This window comes from Peromyscus californicus, unplaced genomic scaffold (genome assembly GCF_007827085.1).
Source record: "Peromyscus californicus insignis strain IS unplaced genomic scaffold, ASM782708v3 Scaffold_20__1_contigs__length_68692818, whole genome shotgun sequence".
Classification (NCBI taxonomy): domain Eukaryota; kingdom Metazoa; phylum Chordata; class Mammalia; order Rodentia; family Cricetidae; genus Peromyscus; species Peromyscus californicus.
This window is the reverse complement of record NW_026294503.1, coordinates 60,807,698-60,832,274: the sequence shown is the minus strand read 5'-3', so window position 1 is coordinate 60,832,274 and position 24,577 is coordinate 60,807,698. Positions and strand designations below refer to the sequence as shown.

General features: G+C 42.8%; 1 long non-coding RNA gene across 1 annotated transcript in view; it reads left to right on the top strand.

The window, feature by feature from the left end:
* LOC128117003 (uncharacterized) overlaps window positions 1–24,238 on the top strand; it is a 170,628-nt gene extending 146,390 nt beyond the window's left edge. Inside the window, exons 8-10 of the long non-coding RNA XR_008220666.1 lie at window positions 8,832–8,935; window positions 9,456–9,521; window positions 23,029–24,238. This is a non-coding gene — a long non-coding RNA (uncharacterized LOC128117003). The remainder of the gene's footprint in view (window positions 1–8,831; window positions 8,936–9,455; window positions 9,522–23,028) is intronic.
* Window positions 24,239–24,577: the final 339 nt, after the last annotated feature.

Genomic DNA, 24,577 nt, shown 5'->3' with positions numbered 1-24,577 from the left:
TTCAAAGGGGCCAGAGTCTATCCCCAGCGAGCAGCTTGACCTTGGCAGTGTCCTTCATGTGGTTCTGGCTTTACAAATGTGAAGGATGCAAGAGTAAAGGGCTTTTGGATTCTTTCTTCGTGTTTTCCAAAAGCTCTTGAGGCTAAGCAGCATGTGGAAGAGTAGTGCATGTCTTCACTGCATGAAGCTGTGGAAGTGAAACCTAGGCGGCAATGGAGACTTCCAGATGTTGGGGATGCCAGAGTTGTGAGATATCTGTCTGTTAAGGAGAGCTGCATAGAACCAGCAGCCCAAAGGAGAGATGTATGTTGCAGGCAGCCAAGCTGCAGAGGTGGAGCATCTAAGCCCTTTAAGACCATATATGGAGCTCCAGGACTGAGTTTGTCACACTGGGTTCTGGTCTTGCTTTACTTCAGTGTTTCCTTGCTGTGTCTCTGCTCTTCCTTTTTGAAATGGTACTGTGTCTTCTGTGCTATTTCAGGTTGGAGTATGTAATTTGATATTTTTTATTTCATGGAGTGACATTTAAGAGATTTATTTGAGACTCAAAAGGGACTTTGGACTGAGTACTTCGGACAGTACTGAGACTATGAAGGACTATGGAGACTTTTGAAGTGGGACTAAATACATTTGGTGTTATGATACGACACTATGGGAGCCAGGGAATGGAATGTGGCAGATTGAATAAGAACTGTCCACCATAGGCTAAGGCATTTGAACATTTGTTCCTCTGTTGGTGGCAAAGTTTAGGTGATTCAGCCTTGTTGGAGGAGGCTGAATCACCTAAACTGCAGGCGGGTTCTGAGAGTGAAAAGTCTTGTCTACTTCCACTAACTAGATGTTAAAAGTGACGTTCAGGGAGAATGAAAATGTAGAAAATGTGTGGGCATGATTTTGAGGGTGTCTTACAATGCAGCATTCTGGGTCTTTGTGTGTGTGTGTGTGTGTGTGTGTGTGTGTGTGTGTGTGTGTGTAAGAGAGAGAGAGGAGGAGCCTGGGCCTGGCATGAGCTTTTGGAACCTCAAAGCCCGTCCCCAGTGGCATCCCCCGACATCCCCCTCCTCCAACAAGGCCACATCTTTGAATTCGCCCACTGGGAAGCAAGTCCTCGGATATGTGACTTTATGGAAGCCATCCTCGTTCAAACCACCGCACTGTCCTTGGTGTCAAGGACCTTATTACTGTGACTTAAGATTGCTGACTCTTGGGGCTGGAGTGGGAGGAAGTCGCTCAGTGAGTAGTACTTAAACCACATAAAAAGCCAAATGAGCCTGGCGGTGGTGGCGCACGCCTTTAATCCCAGCACTCGGGAGGCAGAGGCAGGTGGATCTCTGTGAGTTTGAGGCCAGCCTGGACTACCAAGTGAGTTCCAGGAAAGGCGCAAAGCTACACAGAGAAGCCCTGTCTCGAAAAATACAAAAAAAAAAAAAAAAAAAAAAAAAAGCCAAATGATATGTGTCTCTAATCCCATCACTCAAAACAAAGTTGAAGGTGAGAATTGACTCCTGAAATCATATTCACACTGTGGCAAACACAAGTCCCTCTCTCTCTCTCTCTCTTTCTCTCTCTCTCTCTCTCTCTCTCTCTCTCTCTCTCTCTCTAATTGCCTACTTTTTTTTTCAGGTGGGCAGTGGCGGCACACACCTTTAATCCCAGCACTCGGGAGACAGAGCCAGGCAGATCTCTGTGAGTTCAAGGCCAGCCTGGGCTACCAAGCGAGTTCCAGGAAAGGTGCAAAGCTACACAGAGAAACCCTGTCTCGAAAACAAAACAAAACAAAACAAAACAAAACCAAAAACAAAAGAGAGAGAGAGAGACAGAGAGAGAGAGAGAGAGAGAGAGAGAGAGAGAGAGAGAGAGAGAGAGAGAGAGACTAACCTTTATAAACATGAATTACATCAGATTACAAGGGAAAAATTATATTGAAATATACTTATCAAAAACAGAGCTAAAGAGCAGCACCTCTTGTTCCCCTCTGTCAATGCACTAAGCCACGAAGACTCCACATTGAAACCGTGGTTGCTATTGCTAGGTTTACAGTCTTCAGAAAAGTGTCTCTCTGTGAAGGGGGCTGCTGTTTCATGTGATTAAGAATGTAAAATTGAAGGGTGACCTTGACATATCTCCTTCTATGCACTTGTCAAAGCGCAAGGGAAGATCGGATGCAGGGAAGTCATATTAGTAACCACTGTGTAATGACACGAAAATGTGTGATTTTTATTGGTGTTAAGTAGCACGTCCCGCTACTCCTTCTCGGGTGGTTTTCACCTTCATCCTAGAAGGAAGGAAGAATTTTAGCCCGAGCGCTCGCTAAGAGGTTGTAAAATAAAGATGACAGGCCCACAGCATGAGTGACAGTGAGCCATTTCTAACAACTCCTGTGGTAGCTTGAGGCCTTGGCCATGTCTGGCTAGGGCAATAGTCCCCAGCTGGCTAGGGGAGAGGGAAAGGAGGAAAGAGTGGCGTGACACTTCTGGGAAGGATTCACTTGCTGTTAAACAAGGAACTCCAGTGACCATCCAGGATCCAGCCAATCCAGCCAATCCCACAGACTCCTGAGAGCGGCAGAGGCCGCAGGAGGCAACTCCCATTCCTGAGGCTGCAAGATGCAGACCTCTGCATTCCTAGGTCACCTACTCCGTGGGAAGTTTGCGGTGTTTGTGATGCTACACTTGGAGATGTGTGTTTGTTCTAGATAATAAACATGTCGGCGTGTTCACTGGGTTAGATAATTTCAACTTTTTCCTGTCTGAGTTCTTTTTAATTAGCCCTTCTATTACCACCGGCAGAAAGCATCTGCATTTGAGAACGTGTCCCGTGGACCTTGTTGTGTTTCTTCTCTCGCCGTCTGCTAGCTCAGTGGCTTTCTGTTTCCAGCTTGTTGCCGTGTCCTGGGGATGCCACCTGAACCTGTGTCTGAGCACCTTTCTCTCAGCCCTTCAGGTCTGAGGCAGTACACCTTCTCCAAATTCCATGTTCCATCTCCCTCAGCCCCTCATCCCAGCAGATTTCTGGTTTTATGTTACCCCTTCACAGACTGTATCACACTTAGGCTTTGCAAGTACTCTTATGGCTTTTCGCATTACATTTCTCTGTCTCTGTTTCTCTCTCTTTTTTTCTCATGACAGCCAACACTGTGTGGGCAGGAACTATCAAGTCATTGTAATCCTAGCATCGATACAGTGTCTCCATGGACATTCAGAAGATATAGATTGATTAAACATGTACTACAATTCAGATTTTCTCCCAGTGTTCAGAACAAAGTGGATTCTAACTCTCAAGAAGAACATGACTTAGCACCCTTGAGACTGTTATCCCAATGGTTTCTTATTGGTATTTGGGCCTGTTAAGTATTTTAAAAGGAGCCTAATACAGTGATCAATAAATTGTGTGAATGATGGGAGCAGTAAAGAAATGAGCTGCTAGATAAGGAGAGTTTAACTGGATAGGTAAGGAAATAATAACTAATTAGGGTAGGTAGATGAGGAAGCCTGAGTTTTAGATGTTAGGGCATCCATGCCCTCACCAACACTTGTTTATGTGAGTTCTTCCAGCATGTTCTAATGTCATCTAACATTGTGCTCTACGGTGTAGAAGCAGATTCATTCTTTGGATTATCGTTTGTGGCAGGATATTTGATCGCACTGTGATGCCTGAGACTGTGTTAATAAAGTTAACCGTGAATCGGGGGGCGCGGGGGGGGGGAGGAGTGTGTGGAGCCAGTGACTAGCTGACCAGAATTAGCCATAGAGAAGCCAGGAATATGGATAGAGAAGATACAGGAAGGAGTAGGGAAGGACTTAGAGATTTCATGGTCTCTTCAATCTGGGAAGTGTGGAGAGAAGGTCGCTGGTCACTCCTCTGCCACTTCTTTGATCTATCAGGTTTTCACTCTGATATTTGACGACTCCCGAGTCTTTATTGGTAATAGAACAACTTATGTTAACACATCCATCATTTGCTTAATTTCTTCCTCTCTTGCCCGGAAATTCCAGTACAAAATCAATGGTAGCCTTTCTGAGAATTCTTGTTTTCTTTTCTTTTTTTTTTAGTTGTTAGAGATAAGATCTTGCTAAGTAGCCATTTCAGGACTTGAACTAGCCATCCTCCTGCCTCCCTCAACTCAGGCCAGGTACTCCTGGAGCCATGCACTGCCTGGTGCGGCCTGTTTTCCCAGCTTTAACGGGAGTGTCTCCATGAGCTGTTGATGTTGGCTGTGTGAAGACTTTTTAAAATCATATTTAAGGTGTTTTCCTATTCATGAATGATGCTTAATTATAATACCAATTAGAAATACGTGAATAGGCATATTTTTGTTAGTTCTGTGAGACTGGTCTATCTTCACACGTAAAATTTTCCACAGAACTTAACATCTTTGCCTTACCTGTCTTGTCCTTTCCTCCTGGATCTGTTTATGAACATCTCATCTTCTCTCTGAGCTTCCTCCTGGGCTGAGGTTGAGGAGACGAGAAAATGGACTTGCTAGATGGTCCACAAGGTTGGATCATTTTGGAAGAATGATGGCTGGATATGTACCTGTTATTATTTGCTCTTAGTCCACTGCTCTGTCCTTCATGAACTGTGCATCTAATTTATACTTTTAGATATACAGTATGTATGCAGTTACTGCTTAAGTAGTACATGTTAGGGGATAGCTCTATGCAAGTTAATATGGCTGATCTTGTTTAATCCTTTTACTATTATATGAGATAGGTGCTATTATTTTTCCCCCCATTTTACAGGTAATGAAATTGAGTCTAAAGAGAATTTATTTGCCTCAAATTACACAGCACTGATTTGGGCCTTAGCAGTCAACTTGATGTCCTGTGCTGTTACTGCCTCTTATATGACCAATAAGCCACATTTAAGTTTGAAATCTACTGGAAGCTAATTACCATGATTGCGAGACTCCACAGGAGGAAGTCAGCAGCTTGGAACCAATCTCGAGATGAAACGACAGTAAATATGCATAACTGTACATAATAAGGTATCACCGTCTGGAAGCGTTTGACAAAGTGAATGACATATTCAAATGAGGGGCTTCCGTGATAATTTCTCCTTTATTTTAGCATTTATAACAGATGCTTGCCCTAAAAATCCCCATGTTGCTAGGAAGCTAATTATTATCAGAAGTTTCTTAATAATGAGTTTGTATAATGTTTTAAGTCTGCAGCCACCCTGAGAAGATTATCTAGAATTTCTAACATAATATTGTTTTCCTGGGTAATGTTAATGAGCCCACATTTGTCTGTTATCATTTATATCCACTACTAGTACATTATCAAAATGAAGTCAGGGTGTTTACATTTCCATTAGAATGCTAAGGTCTTAAGAAACATTTAGAAAATGACTACCTACAAACAACTGGAAACTGGAAACAACATAGTCATTACCCAGACTGAGATTCCAAAGGGACAAAATGATCTCATAAAGAATGACACTTAAAACAATGGTAAAATTCCAGTCAGCATAATAAATGATGAAACCTACTGAGATGCAAGAAAGTCACACAGTGAAGCACTCCACCCTCTCAAACAAGAGCAGAAATCATATTTGAATTACTCTCTGGGGTTATGGCCTTGAGACACCGTAAGGACTTTCACTGATGGTTACTAAACCTCATGGCTTCAGGGCACTCGTGGCGGACATTCCACACTGAACTTGGTTTAAGCCAGCTCAGATCAATGCTTGATTGTTACCGGCTGTTGCCAAGGCTACAGGTTGCTCTCCACAAACTGACTGGAGGTCCCATTGCCAGAGACAACAGCTACACAACTCACTGAGGATGGAGAGGCCAAGCTGGTGTCTCCATAGAGCCTTCACCCCTGTGTGCTAGTGTCTTTGATACAGGGAGGTAGTCTGCATGCTACCAAAGGAGAAACATGAACACCAAACCAGCTGTGATTTTGATCTACAGTGGTGCCCTGCCTGCAAGATATACTAGGGCAGTGGTGGCACAGAGCTTCTGGGAGTAACGAATCGTTATCTGATTTGACTTAAGGCCCACGACACGATATGGAACCCACACCCGACACTGGGTGATCAAGATCCTGAGACTAGATAGCTCAGATACCTAGGGTAAAACCAAATACTAGTGTTCTAAAAAACAGATAAATACATAATGAAAACAAATAAGTAAGTGAAGTAGCAATAAAATGAGTCCTCGTGACATTGGCTATACTCTTAGACTGGTTCACTGTCATCAGAGAAGCTTCCTCCTGTAAAAGGAAGGGTGCAGTGTAACTGTGAAATTATGATAATGGGCTGTTACCACTTCCTGGTGAGAGGAAGGTTGGGAGGATAAAGACAGAACATTTCTGGGGATTCATTTGGGGTTCTATCTACCACTCCCTTCTACCTCCCAGCTTCCGGAGGTCTTAGAAGTTGCTAGTGTTCACAGATTAACTGCAGGTGGGATTCCACGGCAGCTTCTTTGATGGGGTGGCCTTTCCCATGATGCACTGTTTTTTTTAGTTACCCATGGTCTGATAAGACCAACAAATGCTTTGGTTCACCAAGCTGAACTTGGGAGGAACTGTTTCTTTGGTCTGTCCTTGGGGCTCTTTCTGGGGAAATGGCTGATTTATGTCTCCCCCAAGAAATATAACATGTTTCTGATGAAGCTGCCTGAATCTGGGTTGTTTGAAAGTTCATATTCAAACTTTAAGGGTAAATTCAAAGTACACAGAATCTGTTAGAGAATTCAGTTTACTTTTAAATCACCTCAGTTCCGGAAGCTAGATTAAAGAGTCTCAAATCACCAGTGCCTCCAGCTCTTTGATTAATCCTATTAGTTGGAAATATAATGTCCTTGACACAAAGCAGTTCTCAGAGTATTAGTGAACACAGTGTGTAGCACAAAATTAAAAAAAAAAATTTAACCAGTACTCAAGATGATAAGACCCGTAAACAAAACCCTGTATTAAACATGACAGAAAAAGATCCACAGGGGGTCCAGACCGCAGGGTTACCAGGCACAGTCCTTAAAGTATACACACTTAATTCTGTTTAAGGATAACAAGGTAGAGAATTTATGTAGGATATTAAGAACTAATGATATGGTACAATAAAAAGATTAAAAACTTAGCTTTCAATAAATGTATTGTGTCATAGATATAGATACAGACAGGACTGAAAGATGGATCAGAGAGGAATGTCTGAAGTTATCTTTGAGAAAAATCAGAGTGGCTAATACACATAATTATACAGTTGGAAAAGCTAATGTATATATATACATATATATGTATATATAAAGCATAAAAAGTATATAATTTTATATTTATTCCTCTTTTTTAAAGGTCAGAATAGATAAAAATATATTATCTAGTGTTTCAGCTCTAGTCCAAAAAAAAAATCTATTACTTATATATTTTTTGTTATATATTTACTTTTATTTTTAATTTTGTTTACTTATGCATTTATTTATTTTGAAACAGGTTTCCTTATGTAGCCCAGACTGGCCCCAACCTTCCTAGTGCTCTGTTTTATATATATTTTATACATGTATCTTATCATTATATATCTCTATATAAAATGTGTATATATATATATATACACACATACACATATATATCATTATGTGTGTGTGTGTGTGTGTGTGTGTGTGTGTGTAGCTGGAGTTTTCCTGCCTGGCCCACGGTCAGTACAAATCTCTCTCACCCGCCAGTCCTGCAGCTGCTCAGACCCAACCAAGTAAACACACAGAGACTTGTATTGCTTACGAATTGTATGGCTGTGGCAGGCTTCTTGCTATCTAGTTCTTCTATCTTAAATTAACCCATTTCTATTAGTCTATACCTTGCCATGTGGCTCGTGGCTTACCGGTATCTTACATCTCGCTTTTCATGGCGGCGGCTGGCAGTGTCTCCCTGACTCAGCCTTCCACTTCCCAGAATTCTCCTCTCTCCTTGTCTCGCCTATATTTCCTGCCTGGCTACTGGCCAATCAGTGTTTTATTTATTAACCAATCAGAGCAACACATTTAACATACAGAACATCCCACAGCATATATGTGTGTGTATATATATATACATATATATATGCATACATATGTATGTATGTATCATGAGAGAATCTAGAAGGCTAATGAGCAAATAGAGACTGTCTTAGTGAGGGTTTCTACTGCTGTGATGAAACCCTATGACCAATAAAAGTCATTTAGGGAGGAAAGGGTTTATTTCATCTTACAATTTGGAGTCCATCACCTAAGGAAATCAGCAGGAACCCAAGGCAAGAATCTGGAGGCAGGAGCTGATGCAGAGGCCATGGAAGAGTGTGCCTTAATGTCTTGCTCCTCATGACTTGCCCAGCCTGCTTTCTTAAACCCAGAACCACCTACCTACCCAGGGACAGCCCCACCCACAATGGGCTGGGCCCTCCTACATGAATAACTAATTGAGAAAATGTACCACAGGCCAATCTGGTGGGGATATTTTTCAGTTGAAGTCCCCTCTTCTCCAATGACTCTGTCTTGTGACAACTTGACAAAAAAATTAGCCGGGACAATGGGCCTATAATAGTATTTGAAGACAAAATGGCTGATGAGTTCACAAAAGCCATTAAGATTAGTCAAGCAAGGGATTCTGAGAACTGGAGCCCAGAAGAGAAGAGACAAACCACGAGAATCAAATGTAAGACACTGTAAAACATGGGTCCTCCCCACACATTTGCTGAGGTGAAAATCCTTGCTAGTGATCCAGCCGCGTCTGTTACTTGTAAAACTCGACCTCTTTTGTGATTTTGAACTTGGGTTTTGTTATCATCGGGTGGTCTTTAAATTTGTGGTGCATTTCTCTGCTCTTATTAAAGGAAAGTAACATTTTTTTTCCTAGTAGGAATTGGCAGAGTCAGACCGATGGTTGTTTGAAGACTGGGGAGCAGTTTCAGCATTGGAAAATGCTGGAAAAGGAAGAGTGGGGTTTCCTGGGGATACAAGGTAAACAAATGGATTAGTTAAGACTTTTAAGTTAACTATTGACTATTCAAATTAACTATATCCAAATAAGAAAGACTGTACATAAGTATAACCTGAGCACTAGGAAGGTTGGGGCCAGCCTGGGCTACATAATAAGACCTGTCTTAAAATAAATAAATGGCCGGGCGGTGCTGGTGCACGCCTTTAATCCCAGCACTCAGGAGGCAGAGGCAGGGGGATCTCTGTGAGTTCGAGGCCAGCCTGGGCTACAGAGTGAGTTCCAGGAAAGGCGCAAAGCTACACAGAGAAACCCTGTCTCAAAAAACCAAATAAATAAATAAATAAATAAATAAATGTACAAGTAAACAAAATTAAAAATAAAAGTAAACACATTACAAAAAAAAATGTAAGTAATAGATATTTTTTTTGAGCAGAGATGAAACACCAGATAATATATTTTTACCTATTCTGGCCTTAAAAAAGAGGAATAAACATAAAAATACATACTTTCTATGCTTTATTTTTGTATTTTAAAACACAGCATAAAGATTCCTTTGCAAAGACATTTTTCCTGGAAGAGAAGAAAGGCGGTACCAGAAGAAGATGAGTAAGTAAGACAATTGAGTCAGCACTCACTGCTACTCATCAACTGCTCAATTAATCTCTGTCAATGGCTCTTAAGAAGGAGACAGTTGACCCATCTGCCTCCTGTTGTGGAAAGGACAGATAAAGTAACATTAAGGAAATCTTCTGAGCTCCTGGGGGTTGTGGGGAGCAGAGAAGCTGCCTGCTTTCTGGGAAGTCAGGAGTGGAAGCCGCATTTCACCCCTGCCAGGCTACCCATAAGAATCTGTCCCCAATTTCTGGAATCTGGAGGAATTTTGAGAGAGGAGTTAAGAATTCTTTTTTTTTTTTTTTTTTTTTTTTTTTTGGTTTTTTTTCGAGACAGGGTTTCTCTGTGTAGCTTTGCGCCTTTCCTGGAACTCACTTGGTAGCCCAGGCTGGCCTCGAACTCACAGAGATCCGCCTGGCTCTGCCTCCCGAGTGCTGGGATTAAAGGCGTGCGCCACCACCGCCCGGCAAGAATTCTTTTTTAAAAAATTGTTGCTCCAGTATTTATAAAGAGTGCATTGCTGAGTATGACCAAGAACCTGAATTTTAGGAGCGAAAACCTAATTTACACTGATCTTTTGCAAGAATCCATAGTGAGTTTTAAAATAGTTTCCTTGTTAGGCTAAGAAAGAAAGAGATGGGCACCAGCCCCCAGTATAGCTTTACCATGAGTAGCTTATGATCCATGGCCCGTTTGATCCTCACTGACTGAACTGGCAGGTTGGGGGAATGCTTCATGACTGTCGCAAAGAGTTGACAGGGGTTCCGAGTATTACCAAAGACAAGATTTTTTTTTTTTTTTTAAATTTATTTATTTATTATATTCACAGAAGAGGGTGCCAGATCTCATTACAGATGGTTGTGAGCCACCATGTGGGTGCTGGGAATTGAACTCAGGACCTCTGGAAGAGCAGTTGGTGCTCTTAACCTCTGAACCATCTCTCCAGCCCCAAGACAAGATTTTAAAAAGGTCTAGAAGATAAAAATGGCGGGTTGATTCACAATGGGATAATGGTTGGTATCGCAGGACCTCCTGCTAATTACTGATTATCAGCTATGTGGAAAGCTCGGATGCATGTAGCTGTTAAAACTGTCAGCTTTAGGTGGATCAGATAACTTAGAGGGTGAAGTGTGTGTGGCTCAGGCATGAAGACCTAAGTCCCAGGACCTACATAAAGGCGGAAGAGAAGCAACTCCATAAAATGTTCCTCTACCTCTATATACATCCTCCCTCATCACCTACACACACACACACACACACACACACACACACACACACACACACACACACACTCTCACACTTCTGCTCACTTCATTTTCAGATGCCATCATAGACATTAATGTATTGAGTGGTAAAATGAAATTTCAAAAGATTGTGATCACGTGTGACAGTGGATTGAGGAGAAAACATTTAGCAAGTCTTAATGAATGCCAAGTGAACACTCCTCTTACATTAAAAATCAGTTACTAGAGAGTTGGCTCGATGGTTAAGAGCAGTGACCCCTCTTGCAGAGGACCCAGGTTCAACTCTCAGTCCACATGGTAGTTAACGACCATGTGTAACTCCTATTCCAGGGGATCTGACACTCTCTTGTGGCCCCTCTGGGCACTGCACACACATGGTACAGATATACGTGCATGCGAAACACCCATACACACTAAATTAAATTAAACTAAATTCAAATCTACACTATGGTGGAGAGTCAGTTAAATGCAGGTTTATATGAACAAAGAAGGGCCTTAAGATTTTAGTTGAAAGCAATGAGGACATGATCGAGCTATGTGACTTGTACCCCAAGTGACCCTCAACCAAACAAAGAGGGGGGCGGGAGAAAAGGAAAAAGACATCATGTTCTTCAGCCAGACTAAGAGACTGTGTGCCTTGTCTTCATGAGAGATGTATTTGCAGAAGGTACATTGTTTTATGTTATACGGAAGAAACATTTCACACACTATCAGATTCACAAACATCGTCGTGTTTGATAAATATTTGTTTAGTGGTTCAGTGAATTAAGTATCAAAGTGGAAGACAACTGTAGCAGCCACCAATCTGTAAGGACTTGGAATTCATTGGAGTTGGTGGTGGCAGGGTGATCTTTCCCTCCTGATAACAGAGAAGAATTTCCCTCATTATTTAGAGGCCTTCCGTGTGTGTGTGTGTGTGTGTGTGTGTGTGTGTGTGTGTGTGTGTGTGTGTGTGAGAGAGAGAGAGAGAGAGAGAGAGAGAGAGAGAGAGAGAGAGAGAGAGAGAGAGAGAGAGAGAAGGGGAGAGAGGAAGATAGAGGGAGAGACAGATTAATCGATCTATCATTTTCATGCTCAGGGAACTATTCCTGCCAGGAGACCAGGGAGCACAGGTGTTCTAAACGAGGCATGCCTTGGCACACCGTGAACTCATCTGCCCTCACTTATTTGGCAAAACTGACAATGCTTTAAGCAGTGAGAGTCAAACAGGAATCTCTCCGTTCTCATCCTTATGCACTGTGTGGGGCAGTAGGCACTGTACTGGGGATTGACAACTTTGAGAACAAGCATTCCTACCGCTGTAGGCCCGGCCAGCAGCTCGCTTCTCTCTTTAACAGTCACTCAACACTGTAACAGTCACCATTACTAGTGAAGCTAGTATCTTTCACCCAAGATATTACATTGTGATGGAGGGCTGTTTATAACCTCAGCACTATGGCCTACATGTAACCAGTCGCCTTGCTTCCTAGAGACAAGATCAGTTAGGATGTCTAACATTAAAGGTGAGGTGTCAGGTAATTCTGATGGGTAGGAAACATGTGTGCACATGTCAGCTCCACTTAAACTCACTGATTGTGAGATCACAGATACATCTCTCAATGTGAAAGAACTTTAGAGATGGTGTTGTTTCACATTACTATGTTAAAAGGAAAGCAAGGGGAGGAAATTCCTTGGTACATGGTTGAAGGGATTAAGTAGCGGCCTCAGTTTATAGTTTTTGTCCATTTCTAAAGAGTGTATAGGAACTGGAACTATTCATTTTGATTTTCTTTTGCCCTTTATGACAAGACTTACTTTGTTTTTAAATTACTTTTTTTTTTTTTTTTTTTTTTCGAGACAGGGTTTCTCTGTGTAGCTTTGTGCCTTTCCTGGGACTCGCTTGGTAGCCCAGGCTGGCCTCGAACTCACAGAGATCCGCCTGGCTCTGCCTCCCGAGTGCTGGGATTAAAGGCGTGCGCCACCACCGCCCGGCTTTAAATTACTTTTTATATTAGAATGCGAAGGGATGGGCTCCCTGTGCCATTTCAGTCCTACGCGTCATTATACTTGGTTCTGAAATCTCCATGTTGGTCCCCTTCCTCATCTTAAATAATCCCTCCTCCGATTTCACAGCTCATGAATTGTGTCGCCTTCTCCCTGCCCTCATCACTTAACAGCTTTCTCCTTTCTCATGGTCCCCATGCTAATGCTCGTCCACACGTGAATTTGAACACAGAGGGAAATTTAATACGGGAGAAAAGATTCAGTGTTTGTCTTTCCGACTCGGGCTTATGTCTCTCAACATAATTATTCCCTGACCCATCTCTCTTCCTGAAGATGTCACAATTGCACTTTTCTGTACAGCTGAATAAAGTTCTGTTGTGTACATGGACCACAAAGCTTTCAGTCCATTCATTTGTTGATGGACATCTAGGATGGTTCCGTATCCTCCTTTCTGTGACTAGAGTGGCAGTAAACACGATTATGCAAGCATCCCTGTGATAGGTTGTTACAGTCCTTCAGGTGTGGCCCAGGAATGGTACAGGTGGGTCCCATGCTGCTCCTTTTTTTTTAGAAAACTCCATCCTGGCCGGGCGGTGGTGGCGCACGCCTTTAATCCCAGCACTCGGGAGGCAGAGCCAGGCGGATCTCTGTGAGTTCGAGGCCAGCCTGGGCTACCAAGTGAGTTCCAGGAAAGGCGCAAAGCTACACAGAGAAACCCCGTCTCGAAAAACCAAAAAAAAAAAAAAAAAACAAAAAACCTCCATCCTGATTTTCATAGTGGCTATACCAGTTTGTATTTCTGTCATCAGTGAATACAGTTAAGCATATTCTCTCACTTGCCAGTTGCTTATTTTCATGGTGAGAGCCATTCTGACTGGGGTGAGATGGAATTTCAATATAGTTTTGATTTGCATTTCTCTGATAGCTAAGGATGTTGACCCGTTTTTCAAATATTCATTGCCTGTCTGTATTTCTTCTTGGGGCCTGTTTATTAAGTTTATTCAACAACATATTGTTTGGTTGATGTGGGTCTTGATATTTAATTTCTGGGGTTCTTCATCCTAGATATTAAATTCTAGGCATTTTATGGTTAATATTCTAGATATCAATCCCTTGACTGGCATGTAGTCAGCAAAGATCCTTTCCCCATTGTCTTAGTCAGGGTTTCATTGCAGTTAAGAGACACCATGGCCACTTCAATTCTCATAAGGAAACATTTAATTAGAGTTGGCTTACAGTTCAGAGGTTTAGTCGATTGTCATCATGGCAGGAAGCATGGCAGCATGCAGGCAGACATGGTGCTGGAGAGGTAGCTGAGAGTTCTATATCCAGATCAGCAGGCAGCAGGAAGAGAGTGAGACACTGGGTCTGGCTTGAGCGTCTGAGACCTCAAAGCCCTCCCCCAGTGACACACTTCCTCCAACAAGGCCACACCTACTCCAATAAAGCCACACCTTCTAGTAGTGCAACTCCCTATGAGCCTATGGGGGCCATTTTCATTTGAACCACCACACCCATCCTGAAGGGTTCTCTTCACACTGCTGAACATCCTTTGCTGTGCAGAAGCTTTCTAATCTCATTTAATCTGCCAACCCTTGGATTTATTTCCTGAGCTATTGGAGTCTTTCTCAGAAAGTCCTTTCATCTGCCCGTATCTTCAACTATTTTATTTCTTTTCCTCTAGAAGCTTCAAAGCTTCGGGTCCCACTTTGATATATTTTGAACTGAGTTTTGTGCAAGGTGAGAATTATGAATCTATTTTCATTCTGTCACATGTGACAATTCAGTTGGCTCAGCACCATTTGTTGGAGATGCTGTCTTCAAAGTCATTTTGACACCTTGGTGGATTTAGGTAGCTTTAGCTGTGTGAGTTTGCTTCTGGGTCTTCTATTCCATTGGTCTACACGTCTGTTTTTATGCCAGCCCTACGCTATTTTTCTTACTATGGCCCTTTAGTATAATCTGTGCTCAGGTATAGTTTTGAGGGTACATTCCATTGTTAATTGGAATTTCTTTATTTTCTTTAATTCTTTTGGTTAATTTGAATAGGAACCTCTCAATTTAATTATTTTTCCAAAGAACCGACTCTTTAATTGATTGTATGTGTCGATCCTGTAGTATCCATTTCATTAATAACTGCTCTGGTTACTATATTTTTTGTTGTTTTTTTTATTGTTTTGGGTTGGTTTATTCTTGTTTGTCTGAGATTTTGAGATACATTATTAGGTTATTTTGTTTGATATCACTCATCTTCTCCCACCTTCCCTCCTCCCGTCCCTCCTTCTCTCCCTCCCTCCCTCCCTCCTTTCTTTCTTCCTTTTTCTGCTTTCCTCCTTCCTTCCTTCCTTCTCTCTCTCTCTTTCTTTCTCTCTCTCTTCCTTATTTTTGTGATTTTCTTCCCTTACCTATGTTAGAAAGACTCACATTGGAAAAACAGATGAAACATCAGCACCAACACATAAGCCACACCTACTGAGCACAGGGCACCTCGGCTATTGGGTATTGGAAATGTGAACACCAGAAACTCCTTCCATGGGTATACCCATCAGGTCCTATCACTGCCTCCCTCACCCACTCCTCTCCTCTCGGCTTAAGTCCAGGACTGGATAGAGTAAAGCCACAACAGAGAGAGGAGTGGCCACTTGACCATCAGCACCAACCGGGCAGACTGACCATCAGAACCAACCACACAGACTGACCATCAGCACCAACCACACAGACTGACCATCAGCACCAACCGCACAGACTGACCATCAACACCAACCACACAGACTATCAGCACCAACCTCACAGACTGACCATCAGCACCAACCGCACAGACTGACCATCAGCACCAACCGGGCAGACTGACCATCAGCACCAACCACACGGACTGACCATCAGCACCAACCACACGGACTATCAGCACCAACCACACGGACTGACCATCAGCACCAACCACATAGACTGACCATCAGTACCAACCACACAGACTGACCATCAGCACCAAACACACAGACTGACCATCAGCACCAACCACACAGACTGACCATCAGCATCAACCACACAGACTGACCATCAACACCAACCACACAGACTGACCATCAGCACCAACCATACAGACTGACCATCAGCACCAACCACACAGACTGACCATCAGCACCAACCACACGGACTGACCATCAGTACCAACCACACGGACTGACCATCGGCACCAACCACACGGACTGACCATCAGCACCAACCACACGGACTGACCATCGGCACCAACCACACAGACTGACCATCAGCACCAACCGCACAGACTGACCATCAGCACCAACCACACAGACTGACCATCAGCACCAACCACACGGACTGACCATCAGTACCAACCACACAGACTGACCATCAGCACCAACCACACGGACTATCATCACCAACCACACAGACTGGAGCCACTTACAAACAAAACTAAAAACGATGTTTAGAAATACCAGTGTCTCCTTAGGGAACTAAGATATTGTTAGAGACCCCACAGAAGGCTGGGAAAGAAGGGGACATGGTTTGGATGTGATATGTCACTCAGGACGAGGTCACCCTATCAAGGGCTCGCTGTGAGGCAGCCAGCTGCCCTGTGTCGTAGCAGACTTTCTTCTCAGCTTCTTCAAACTCTTTCTGCTTGCTCTTGGTTTCCTTTGCATTTTTTCTTTTTCTTTTCTTCCTCTTCTTTTTTTAAAGCTGCTTCTAAACTGTGAAAAGAATGCACACCCAGGTGGATGCTTTTTATGCTCCACTATGGGGTTTTCATTGACTACCAGCTTTCCAACTCCTTGAAGCAGAAAAACCACTGGGCCACACCAGGCTCATTCTCAGTAGGGCAGGGCACGAACCCTCCGCCATCCATTCTGGAGTGTAGACGCAGTCCTCCAGGAGTGACTAGGCCCTGAAAGCATGTATGTCGTGGTCCTTGAAACCAAACTGTGAGGCTTCTGCCATAGCCATCATGCATAAGATTCAAATCCCACTGTTGCTATACATTTTCCTCTTAGACTTGCCTTAGCTGCATCCCAAAGGTGCTGGTAAACTGTGGTTTTATTTTCATTTAAGCTTTCTTCCTGATTGCTTCAATAGCCACTGGCCACAAGAGTATATTGTTCACTCTTCAAGTGATTGTGTGTTTTCTCTTGCTATTGATTTATAGTTTCATTCCAGTACAATCTGATGAGACAGAATAAATTATTTTAGTTCTTTTTTATTTGTTAAGACTCCTTTTGTGGTCTAGAATATGATATATTGTAGAGAATGTTCTGTGAGTTGCTTAGAGGAATACATTTTGTTGCTATTGAGTGGTTTATTCTCTACATATTTGTTAAGCCAGTTTAATCTGTGGTATAGTTCAATTCTGAAGAATTATTTTTTTGTTTAAGCTTTAGTTGGATGATCTGTCTAAAGATAAAAGAGGTAGCAAAACTACCCATGATTACTAAATCAGAACCTGTCTGACTTTTTATATCCATTAAATTTGTTTTATGGACTTAGGACCTCCCAACATTTGGTGTCTATATGTTTAAAATTGTATATTTTGATTAACTGTTCCTTTTTTATTCATCTCTAGTGGCCTTCTTTATTTCTTCTGACAAATTTCTTTAAAATGGATGTTGTCAGATATCAGAATAGCTTTATCAACTTGTTTTGGGCTCCTGTTCAATTTGTAGATTGTAAAATAGTATTTGACTCTCAGTCTGCTGGCATTTTATTGAGTGAGGTACATTTCTTGGAGAGAGCAGATGATTTAGTTGGCCATTCTGGTTTTGTTATTTTGTGGTATGTGTGTGTATGTGTGTATGTGTGTTGAGGCCATTTATATTTTAGGGTTTTTTTTTTTGAGAGATGTTTACTAATCCCTGTTATTTCATTGGTTGGATTTCTAGTTGGTTGGAATATTTACTTTCTTTACTTTCTCCTTCATTAATACTAGAGGTTTTCTGGTTTACTGTATCAGTCACGATAGATTCCTTTCTATTCATCCTTTGTTCATCTACTCCCCTCATAAAATTTACTCTTCCCTGTTCTCCATTGACGAAGAGTGTCTTTCATCACTCTCTGGGTATGGTACTGGTTTTAGATTTTCTGCCATGCTAACTTGGTGACCATGAGCTGCCTTCCTTTGTGTTTGCCTTGGAACGTCCTGGTTCTCCATCAGTTAGCAGATAACTTTGCCTTACTCAATAATCTTGACTGGCAGTTATTTGCTTGCCGAACTTGACATTTTTTCCTCTGTGTCCTACAATGGGTTGACTTTAATCTGTTTATTTGTGTCTCCTCTGAGGTCACAGATCATTTTTACTTTGACTTTTGAAATCTTCATTTGGCATATCACCTCTTTTGGTATCTTTGAGTCAGTAGTTGAGGTGTCTTGATTATTTGGAGTAGCCATGTTGCCATGCCGTTCATGGTTCTTGGATTTTCTGTGTTGTGGTTTGAGTGTCTGCTGTGGTACCTGTCCTTCTGTCTTTATTTGGGGATTTTCTGATGAGTAGCCAATGGCACAAACATTATGGAAGTAACCAACCACTTTCTGATTGGATTTAAGGCCCACTCCATGAGACGAAACCCATACTTGACACTGCTAAGGTGGCCAAGAACCTGAGACTAGACAGGTCTTGGATTTAGGGAAAAAATGAACACCATTTTTCTGCTAAAGGAATGTAGAAATGAAATGATTCCCGATTATATACTTCTATACTTGCAGATTAGTGCCTCACTCAACCCATATCTAGAAGCTTCTTTTTGCAGTAGATGGGAATTAACACAGAGACCCTGTGGTGGTTTGAATGAGAATGGCCTGCATAGGCTCATAGACTAGAATGTGTGGACACAGGGAGTGGCACTAATGGAAAGGATTAGTGTAGTGGGTAGCTGTTCCAGCTTTGACCTTGAAACACTGTTCCTAGAGTGATGGCCGGTAACTGCCACACCTGCCTATGACCTGCTCCTGGGGTGTGGCTGAGAGGGACCCCCTTAAAACTCAAGGTGCATTCATGCTTGCTCTCTCTTCTGGATACCTCGTGGTCCTGGAATCTGGATGGGAGACCAAGTCGGAATTCTATACTGGATGGTACCTCATCTCTCCTGGATCCTGTAACCCATCCCTATTGGCTGTAAGTTATCCCAGAAATAAACCTCTCTTGATTACCAGATAAATTACGTGGAATTGCCTCATTAAATACAACAATAGATTAGGGGTTGTGGCTTTGTTGGGGGAAGTGTGTCATTGGGGGTGGGCGTTGAGGTTTTAAAAGCCCACTCCAAGCCCAGAGGTTCTCTCTTCCTGCTGCTTGCAGATCAGGAATGTAGAACTCTCAACTATTTCTCCAGCACCATGCTTGCCTGCATACTGCTGCGCTTCCTGCCATGATTAGAATGTTCTAAACCTCTGAAACTGTAAAATAGCCCCCAAATTAAGTATTTTCCTTTATAAGAGTTGCAGTGATCATGGTATCTCTTCACAGCAGTAGAACAATGACTAAGACAGACCCACAATTGTACAAAGTGCAGAGAGTGAAAGACTTTGGAGCACTCAGTCCTAAATGGGATGGCTTAGCCTCAATACTCAGGGCATCTATGTGGAAGAAGAGACAGATTGTGGGAGCCAGAGGTGATGGATAACCCCAAGGCAATGGTTATCCAGGACTGATATGTGTATGAACTCATAGAGACTGTGGCAACACATATAAACCTTCACAGGGTCAACACATACAAGTAGACAGGGAGTCCCACCCCTAACTAAGAAGCTACTTGCAACTGATAACCTCTGGCAAAGGGAAAAATCAGCTGTGATGGTTGTTCTTGCTTGTCAACTTGACTACATCTGGAATTAACTAAAACCCAAGCAGCTAGGTACACCTGGGAGATATTTTTCTTAATTAAATCACTTGAAGTGGGAAGACCCACCCTAAATCCAGAGTCTTTTGAGGTAAGAAGATCCATGTTAAATCTGGGCCACACCTTCTGGTGGCAGTCTATATAGAGGACCTGGAGGAAGGAAGCTTGCTTTCTTTGCCTGCTTACTCTCCCTCACGCCAGCAAGGCCATTCCTTCACTGGCATTAGAGCCCGAGTCTTCAACATTCTGGCATATACCGAAGGCCAGCTGAGACATCCAGCCTCGTGGACTGAGCACCTACTGGATCCTTGGACTTCCCATTGGTAGACAGCCATTGGCGGACTGTCTGGACCACAGCCTCTAAGCCACTTGAATGAAGCCCCTTTTACGTATATTCTTCTATCAGTGCTGTTCCTCTAGGGCACCCTGACTTGGACATCTGTTTTCTCCAGAAGAGTCTCATTGGGTATATCAACCACACTCCAGGGCAAACCCCGGGTCCCAGAGTGGTCGGCCAACACAAAACGAACCCCCTGATGTTTTTGTGGACTTTTAGTTTCATTTTGCTTTGCTTTGGAATTTTTTTTTTTTTTGGTCTTGTTGGTTTTTTGGTTGCTTTGATTTTCATTTTTGTGTATCTTGGATTTTTTTTTTTTTTTTTTTTTTTTTTTCGAGACAGGGTTTCTCTGTGTAGCTTTGCGCCTTTCCTGGAACTCACTTGGTAGCCCAGGCTGGCCTCGAACTCACAGAGATCCGCCTGGCTCTGCCTCCCGAGTGCTGGGATTAAAGGCGTGCGCCACCACCGCCCGGCAATATCTTGGATTTTTTTGAGACAGAAAGAAAGAACGTAAAGTTGAGTGGGAAGCGGGGTGGGGAGGATGTTGGAGGAGTTGGGGGAGGGGAAGACATGATCAAAATATATTGCATGAAAAAAACTAAAAAAAAAATAAGGCAAGCCAGGTGGTGGTGGCACACATTACTAAAAGTGTAGTAGATAAAAATGGGGAAAAGAGGGGCTGGAGAGATGGCTCAGAGGTTAAGAGCACTGGCTGTTCTTCCAGAGGTCCTGAGTTCAATTCCCAGCAACCACACATGGTGGCTCACAACCATCTACAATGAGATATGGTGCCCTCTTCTGGCCTGTAGGCTGAACACTCACTGTGTACATAAATAAATAAAATCTTTAAAAAAAAAAAGGTAAAAAAAAAAATGGGGAAAAGAATGGTAGTCAAAAAGGAATAAAAAAAATTAAATTAAATTAAAAAAGGAAAAAAGGAAACAAAGATTGCCCAATCGTGAAAAAACAAATAAAATTAAGATGAATATTCTAAGGGAAACAAAAAGACATAATTTCAAAATATGCTAAACGAGGCACATTGGTAAAATGCAGCAAAAAGAGAAGACAGGGAAGCATATAAAAACAGGAGAAATAAAGAAAAAGTGTTAGGACAGATATTTTTTGGGGAGGTGATCTTCGAATATTGGAGACTGACGGCCACATGAACTGGAAGATGGGTCTTGAACTTGCTGACACTTGCCTTTTCTGTGGTTTATCTTGGTGTTGAGAGTGTATCAGACAAGTGTCTGGGGTCACCCTGAGTTGTCCTCTCTATAGAAGCTCCCTGGATTTGTATAACAAGTTCCTCAGCCTGGCCTGGGCTGTGTCTGCTGGGTGGCTCCTCCTCTCCTCCTCAGGTTGTTCTACACAGTGGGTGGTGTAGCTGGGTCCCTCTCCCACGTGCATTGGGGAATATAAAGTCGAAATCGCAGCGCTAAGATCTCTGCAGGCAGGGGGACTGTATCGGTACTGTCAGGATGTCCTAAGTATTAAATCTCCCTGCTAGAGGGATGAGGCGGTCGATGCCAGGTATCCAGCTGGCACTTTAAACGGCATGCACTTGATAGCCTGGATCCTGCAGAGGTTACTTCACTCACTGACCTCAGGCCTAGAGCTATCAAACTCCAGGATTGTTCTCAGTTGATGAGATACTGGACATAGGACTATCTTTCCCTGTCCGCTTGGGTGCCTGAGCGGAGCCTCCAGCTGCCTCCATGCTTCGAATGGTCAGCCCGTGGGTACTCCACGTCCCCAACTTCCTCCTGGGATAGCGGTCACTCCGGGGCTTATGAAATTCTGGCTTGCCAACTTTTGGCTATTCCCTGATGGCTGCTGCCCTCTGAGTCCTCTTGAATCCTCTGAATGGATCCTTTCCCCATTGCTGACCTTGTCCTCTGGAAAAAAATCAGTCTCACCAAAGCCTGCAGCTGGTTTGTGCTGGCTCTGGGCTTGTCCTGTGAGTAGGACTGTGTCTTGTTTGTGCCAGAGCCTGCCTGCCTGCCTGCCTTGCCTTCTAGAGAACACTGTGGTGCATCTTTTTGTCTTCTCTTTGTGGATTTCTGAAGAGCCCTTTTCTTGCCATCTTTGCGGTAGTTTCTATATTTCCTTTGTTCTGAGCCACACGAAGAGGAAGCATCAAATCTGCCTTCTTATGTGGAAGTCTGTTTATTTTCTCTAAAACCCTTCATCAGTCTTAGAACGAAGAGGACCTAGAAACAGTACTTGTTTTTAAATGTAAATCTTATTCGAAAAGAGGTTTGGATCACCTGCGGGGTTTATGGGGTGCCTGGAGTCAGAAAACAGAGCTGTGTGGAACACTCAGTTACAAACAAGTGAAATGTGTTTTTCCCACTTGTGAGCAGGGCTGTGAAAGGTTATCTAAAAATACAGTCACACGCCTTACAAGTAAGCAAGTTACAAACAGCGTTAACATCCAGACTTTAAAGTTTTGTTTAGAGGCTGGAGAAAGTGGTTAAGAGCACTTGTTGCTCTTTCAAAGGATGCAGGTTCAGTTCCCAGCACCCGAATGGCAGCTCAGAACCTGTAACTCTAGTCCCAGAGGATCTGATACCCTCTCCTGGCTTCTGTGGACACTGCACACATGTGGAGAACATGCAGGTGAAACACCCATACACATAAAAGAAAGATAAATAAACCTGTAAGAAAATGTTTGGTTTGGAATTTGTAACAATAATCTAAAGTTGCTCATATTGTCCAGGAATAGTAACAACACTGTTTCCTTTCCTCCTCAAATTCACTCTCAAATTCAGGAAGTTTGCCAAAGAGGAAGGAATTAAATAGGTTGAGAAAGCATCAAGTTAAAAAAAAGGGATCTAATTTATAGTTTGTGCCTGGGACTAACATTGGAAGTAATAACATGCCCTATTATATCCTCTAACATGATTCTGAAATACACACAGATGGTGTTTTAGATTTTCCTTTCTGTCTGTAGACCTCTGTCTCCCATAGTTACATATACATCTTGGGTTTTTGTCCATTTTTCTTTTGCTCCTTCCTATGATTAAAGAGTGTTGGTTATTTGAAAGCAGATTCATATGCCTTAACTCTAAATTTTTGTTATTCTTTAAAGTGAATCTTCAGAGGATTCAGGATGTATTTGGGGACCTTCTTAGATACACTCAGAGTCTCACACAGCAGCCTCACTTAGAATGAGAACTCGGCTGGTGTTATGACATCTCCATGGTGAAGACAACGACGGCCTTGGAGCCTCTGCGGAAGTTGAGCTGTTCTGATTTGATGTCGATATTTACTCTAGAAATATGCAAACCAGTGTTATCCTCTCCCTTTCTTTGAATCTATTTTCTTCCCTTGAATCTAACAACTTAAAAACAAATCCAGGTAAGTAACCCGGAAAAAAGTGGCGATGGTCTACACTAGAAACCAGCTGCGGTGGAGACAGGATACGTCTTGGGGTGAGACAGATTTTGGTGTCTGATGTCTCTTGTCTGAACAGATTGCCTTTGATTATAACCGGAAGGGTTTCATAGGAAAATACCAGGTCCTGTCCTGGGCGTAGAAAAGTGAGCATTCTCTGGCATGTGAGGAATTCAGGGAGAGCTTGTGGCAGCATTAGATGCCTAGTATTCCAGGTCAACAATGTAGTCTGTGTAGATGTTCATATTCTCTCCCTCTTTCTCTCTCTTTCCTTTCTCCCTTCTTCCTCCATTCTTCTCCTCTTCCTCTGAAAATTCTACCATACTCATGATTTCATATGATAAACGTAATCAATGTTTATGTAAGATTACCTCCAGGCAATATGGATCATGGTATATATGAAACAAATAAATTTTGAGTATGCATTTGGGTCTTATCCCCAAGATAGATGTTAACCCCAAATCTAAATAAAAATTGAAATCCAAAACACTTCTATGCCAAGCATTTTAGATAGAAATTTTCACCTATATAATCTGCCTGTACATTTTAATATGGAAATGGTACTGGTTGTTTTGGATAGCAATAAGAGAGAACGGATGTTTTGGAGGACAGGGGAAAATCAAAGAAAAGAACAGTACTAGTGAAGACAGGAAAGAGTGTGTGTCTCCACCATGAAGAGTAAAGAAACACCATGGTTTGAATGTGTCATCCCCACACTGCATCAACGTATCTAAGGAGAAAACGAGCTGATGAGAGATATCAATAAAATGTCACGGGATGAACAGAAAGTGGAAAATTGCAACAAAGTTCCGGCAAAAGGGACAACTGGTCGACTTGCTTTTTCTAGAGGAAATCATCAAAAGAAACGGCCAGTTTACATCACAGAGCCAGGGCCAGCCAGAGGCACCAAGGACCGTGATGGGGGGTGAGGGTGGGGTGGGGTGGGGGTGAAGCACTGGCCTGAAGGAGGAGGCCTGGTGGAGTGTTCACCTCAGAAACAACAAGCAGACCTGTCACAGCTCTTCTCTTTCCAGAAACTGAACTGCTAAAGACAGCAGGGGAAAGCCGGAAGGAAGGCAGGCATGCTGGGAAAGGCAACAGGCTGCAGATGTCCGTTCCTAGGAAGGGTGGCCAGTCCAGCCCTGACAACAGAGGCGGCCCGAGGAAACAATTTGAAACCCACAGAGCAGGGAGGGACAAGCAAAGAAAGCCTGTTCCGAGGAGCACTGTACAGCAGCAGCCCT